The sequence below is a fragment of the Hipposideros armiger genome, unplaced genomic scaffold, assembly GCF_001890085.2.
Source record: "Hipposideros armiger isolate ML-2016 unplaced genomic scaffold, ASM189008v1 scaffold_55, whole genome shotgun sequence".
Classification (NCBI taxonomy): Eukaryota; Metazoa; Chordata; class Mammalia; order Chiroptera; family Hipposideridae; genus Hipposideros; species Hipposideros armiger.
Window position 1 is genome coordinate 250634 of NW_017731405.1, and position 6499 is coordinate 257132.

A 6499-nucleotide genomic window follows, 5' to 3' on the forward strand; every position below is an offset into this window, starting at 1 on the left:
AATCAGAGCATTTAACTAAATATTCAAAGATAAAGATGAAACAAAGTTTTTCAGATGAACTTTCATTGAAATAATAGCTCCTCTACCCACCTCCTGCAGTAGGGGCAACAATCTGTTAGGCTTCCCAGCGGCATCAACGCAATTTTGTTCAGAAGTCTTTTTCTGAATCTGTATACATTTAATGCTCTTTTGTTTAGTTCTTAGGTTTTTTTTTTTTTCCTTTTGGAATTTCCTCAACTGTCCAATGTTTCTCTCTTGTCTCATTATAGGACTCATCCCAGTGACATTTACTGCTTGGACAATTTATTCTTGAATGTAAAATGTTCTCTCTCTGCTCTCTGCTCTGCACCAAGTGATTATATTTGACTTTCTCTGGACCCTTTTTATGTAAATGATTTGGTAAAAAAGGATTAAGACTATTCACATTAGGATGGAGCATGAGGTCATGGAGAGGAGTGCTTCCCTACCCCTCGGAGGCAGTATGACTGTGAAGCAGAGAGGGCATGGACCCTGGGCCTCTATTCCTCTTTGGGAAATGCTAATGATGTAGGAGCAGCAGAGTCATCCTCGGCAACTGGGTCTATGCTGACATCCATCGAGGGATGGCAACCCCTGATGCCAGGACTGGGAGAGACCTCTGCTCCCATCAGTCCCAGCAGAGATGTGCCTTGATGGAGGTGCCCTTGATGTGAAGGTCTGGTCTCAGAGCCACATCTCTGCTAGGCAGCTACTGAAGGCAGTGGCTGGGTGTCTGAGGAGCAGAGCACCTGCTGTGGAGTACCCACCAAGTGTAAATCCAGTATAGATGCTGGAGCGTTTGCTATTGTAATATTAATACCACTTAGCAAAGCCAAATAGAGTGCCTGGTATGGTATAAAACATAGGAAGAAAATATGTCTAATTAATAAACTCAAAATTCAAAAAATATTCAAAGTAGGGTTACAACACTGGCTTTTTCCAAAATAATGTTATTTAAGTATTTTCCAAATTAGTATTACTTTTTTCTTTCTTATAATGTGATTTATTTACATTTTGGTAAATAGTTCATTTCAAGAATGTCTCTGAAGTAAATATGATTTAGTGTAAAAAGCATGGGCTTTGGAGACAAGTAAAACTAGGTAAAAAAATCCTCACATAATCACTTTTAGAGACAAGATATTTACCCTTGGTGACTCCAAGTCCAAATTCCTTACGTGGCTACACAGGCCTCTGACTGTATCTGTAGCTTCATTTCTCATCCTTATTTACTGCCCACTTTCCCCTCCTGAAATATTGAATTACACATAGTTCTCAGACCACAGCATACTATTTCTCTACTCCATGTCTTCACTGAAGCTGTTGCCTCTGCTGGGAACTCCTCCCCTGGTCAGCTGCCTGCAGGGTGCTTGCCTGACACGGCTTCATCTCCAAGCCCTCTGCACATGGGGGAATTATCCTTCCCCCATAATCTCATAACACCCTGAACTTACCCCTCAGCAGGAATCACACAGAATGACTGTTATATGTGGATGTCCTCCGATATATGCCATTCAGTAACGAGAAGCACACCTTATCTATCTTGGTATGATTGGTGCAAGCAGTTAGTGAACTCAGTAAGTATTTGTTGGATTGAAAGTGATATATCTCTAAAATAAGTATAATACTATCCCTAGGGTTATTGTGAGGAGGAATTCAATAGTTTTACAGCTAATTCTGTTCCCCAACCTTCTCTTAAGGTAGTTATAAAACACAGAAATGAATACATAGAAATGCAAAAAAATACATATATTGACAATCACCTCTAGATGTCGTTTTTGCACTCATAACATTTTCCATAGAAAAATATGTTCAACAAAATTGCAACTATATTTGCAAATTTTAAGACACCATTTGGCTTATGAAATCCAAACAGAGGGAAGATACTTATGGACCAGATGAGCAGTTTAATTGAGAGTCAAGTGGTCTGTCTTAATTTTTATAAACTGTTGGCCATAGCTGCAAGTACAAATTATCTTGAAGAAAAATAAATGTAAAAAATACACTGTTTTAAAAACAGGCTCACATATATAATGAATATATCTACACATAAAAAGATCAGAGAGAAGAGAATTTTTTCTTCAAAATGGAGATCCTCTGGGAATATTTTCTTTGCCTAAAGAAGCTTCTACAACAATTCCTGCCTTGTAATCCTTCCTCCACCCACCACTGCACCCCTTGGCAATTCATACTGAGTCACCATTCCACATTGGAAAATACACCCAAGAGAATCCCCTCTGGACTTGCCTTGCTCACTCCCCTTTATCCTGTTGGTTTTCACTATTTAGTTAGTCTGGGATGAGAGTTCAAGGTCACTTAATTATCTAGTCCAACAATGAGGGTAAAATTGTGTTTGTTCACTTAATAGTCTTATTGTCTCATCTTTATGATGGGAATCAGAGGTGCGGAATGGAAGGCTGTGGTGGTAGTAACAGAAGGAACGAAGCACTGGGAAGCCAAACGATGGATATGCCTCGTAGAGTCAGGAGTCAGCAAAAGAAGGAAGGTTCCAGAAGTGAGAGGGAAGATGCAACGGAAAAATAGAAGACAGAAACGGAGGAAACCACTATAAGGAGGGGTGGACATTGTGATGAGAAGAAGCAGGTGAGTCTGAAACACTGGAAATTGAATAAGCAATAAACATTCTGCTCTTTTAATAGTTGAACATGTTTTTTGTCCCTCCCTCCCCTTTAAGGGAACTCCATCAGCTATGAGCATCTATTATGTGCTTGCTGGGTGCTGTGGTAGATATAAAATACATTTGAAATAGAAAACCAGATGCACATTTATGTGTGATCACTCATACGGTGTGTGTAGCTATGGTAATACAAAATTAATAATAATTCACAAGTATTTATATCCAGGCATTTCATCAAGTAGTCAACATATATTCTATTCTCTCATATACCTATTCAATATACCTTTTGGATGACTTGAATGTTGTTGCCGCAGCACCTTGATGAATGTGAAAAGCAAGAATATTTTAAGAGCTGTGAACAGTACGAAAGGTGTAAAACTGTCCTGTGACACCATTTCAAACACTCTGGACTCTTTCTCTTCCTAAATCACTTCCATTATTCAAACTATACATTAACTCCTTTTAGTCTCCTGAGGTGATATTTTAAACATTGATGTGAGTAAAGGTTGTCATTTCAAGAGAAGAGTGCATAAAGCGAGGTATCAGACCAGATATGTGTCATTTTACACAAATGTATGATTGCATATAGATAGAATTTGTATCTATAGACTATTTTTAAGAGTTAGAGGAGTTTGCTATTTAAGACAACTTATATATAAAGCAAAGAATCCCTCAATAATGAATCCCTGCTTATCCAGATGGCAGGATTTCACAAGGCTGGGCTTATTTGTTCTTCACTGTTAATGGTAGCCTATTAATCTAGAAAATTTAATGCAATTTCATCAAAACGTAACAATATCATGGAATGACTTAAGTTCTGGAAATAACTAAAGTTATTTTATATACTCATTTTTAAATATTTCAGGAAATGGTACTTTATAACTTTTTAGTTACACCATAAAAAAGAGGCATTTTTTTCCTATTAAATGGAAATAATTTAGTGGAGGAAACAAAGAAATTTATATATATATGTTATATACATCATATACATTACAGATATTTTATTTAATATAATTATACATGTAATTAATATTGTATATTAAATATAATTTGATTATAATAATTATATCAATTAAATATAATTATAATACTACATATAACATAAATGTATATATTTTGTTATATTTATACATATATAAATTGTTTTATATTTTCTCCATTGAATTGAATATATACAATATACTTGAATATACATATTCAAGCATAAAATTTTTATACATTACTTTTTTTTCTTAAAGAAAACTCTGATATGTATCTGATATGGCTACTCAGATATGTAGCCAAAATAGAGGATGCTGGATTATCTGTAGATCATCTAGATGATTCCAATGATTTCCAAGGCAGACTCAATCCCAGTGCCATAGGGGAGTTTATCTAGTGCTGAGATCGTGTCCTGGAGCGCTCCTTAATCCCACTTGTCTATCCTTATTCATTGTTATCAATTATGGAGAATCATGTGGTCAGCTGAACATAGTTCAGCACCACTTCTGGGAAAACATTGAAATGCCATGGTCCTGCTGATGAAAATATGTCCTACATACAAAGATCCATGAAGGTAGATGATCCACATTTTTAGTAGCCATCTGGTTGAAATTTCTGGATATCACATGTACTCATGTACTCAGCACAATAAGGCCACAACTTTCAGTGAAAAGTCTGCTCATGTCTTTTTGCCATTTTCTTACTGGACTGTTCATTTTACTGTTGAGTTTTGAGAGTTCTTTATGTATTCTACATGTGAGCCCTTTGTTTAAAAAATGTGGTTTATCCAAGTCTGTATCTTGTCTTTTCATCATCTTCACAAGATCTTTTGTATCTTACATTAGTGTGATACATTTGTTATAATTAATGAACCGACATTGATGCATTATCATTTAAGTCCTTACTTTACTTAGATTTCCCTAGATTTTACCTAACCTGTAAACTCCCATCCAGTAGTGATGGCTCCCAATGTCTGCCATCCATTTACTTATTGTTCAGTTTCAGAATTGAACATGATAGCAGCACTGCTAACCCATACCTCTGTGGAATATAACATTATCATCTGGTGCAGTGCTATGCACAGTTGCTTTTACCTTTAGTCTTACAGATTACACTCATTTCCAGAGTTACTGAGATCAGCACTTCCCCTCATCCCCTTCAGTGAGGTTGTTAACAGTCTAATACAACTAGATTCTTTTGTCTGGGATCCCCGGAACTCCTAAATGATTCTAAAAATTTGCATATTAAGGATCACCCTTCGTACTGTAAAATTCTATGGATTTAGACAAATGTATAATGTCATGTATCTGTCATTACCGTAGCATACAGAATAGTTTTATCTTCCTAAATAATCTCCACTGCTTCACTTATTCAACCTCCTCTCCCTTCTTCCAAACCCCTAGCAACCAGTGATGTTTTAACTGGAGCTATAGTTTTGACTTTTCCAGAATGTTATATAATTGGAATCATACAATTTTTTAGACTCACTTTTTTCATTTAGCAATGTGGGTTTTAGGTTCCTCCATTTTTGGCAGTAGGGGCTTGATAACTCATTTATTTTTATTGTGAAATAATATTCCATTGTGTGGATACAACACAGTTTACTTATCCATTCACCTATTAAAGAATATCTTGGTTGCTTCCAGTTTGGGGTGATTATAAATTGAGCTGCTAGAAACATTGTTGTGCAGATTTTTGTGTGGATATGTTTCCAGATCAGCTGAGTAAATACTTAGGAGCACAATTGTTAGGGTGTAAAGTATATTAGTGTGTAGGGCTGCTATAACAAATTATCACCAACTAGGTGGCCTAAAACAACAAAAATTATTCTCTCACAATTTTGGTGGTTAGAAGTCTGAAAACGATGTGTCAGCAGAGCCATGTTCTCTGTAAAGGCTCTAAGGAAAAATCCTTCCTTGCCGCCTCCTAGCTTCTGGTGGTTGTCAGAAATCCTTTGCATTCCTTGGTCTGTAAGGTGTATCACTCCACTTTCTGCCTCTATCTGTTGTTTAATTTCCAAGTATTTGAAGATTTACTGTTGTCTTTGTGTTATTGATTTCTAATTATAAGTGTAATTAGAAATTGTAAGTATAGCATGTAATTATAATATGGTCAAAGGATGTATTTGTCTGATATATCAGTCTGATTTCATTAAAATTATTTTTGTTGAGGTTTGCTTTATAACTCAGGATATGGTCTACCTTGGTGAATGTTCCATGAGCTCTTTGAAAGAATGTGTGTTCTGCTGTTTGTTGGATGGAACATACTATAAATGTCAATTAGATCCTGTGGCTTAGTTTATCTAGATCTTTGCTTATTTTCTGTCTAGTATTTCTATCACTTGCTGAGAATGTGGTGTGACTATAATTATAGACTTGTCTATTTATTTTTTTGCCTCTATCAGTTTTTGCTTCATGTACTTTGAAGCCGTGTTGTTTGGTGTGCATATTTAGGATTGCTATGTCTTGCTGAATTGGCCTATTTATTATTATGTAGTATCTCTTTTGTCCCTAACAGTTTTCTTTACTCTGAAGTCTACTTTATATGGTATTAATATATAAAATCTTTTTTGTTTCTTACCAAACATTAGTATACATTGCATGGTATAACTTTTCCATCCTTTTAATCTTTAACCTACCTATGTTATTATATTTGAAATTTATTGTAGACAGCATATATTTGGGTTGTGCTTTTTCATTCACTCTCCTAGTCTCTGTCTTTTAATTGGTATATTTAGACCATTTACATTTAGACAAATTATTGATTTTGTAGGATTTGAGTCTGTCATTTTATTATTTTCTGTATGTTCCCTGCTAATTCTCTCTCTCTCTCTCTCTCTCTCTCTCTCTCTCTCTCTCTCTCTCT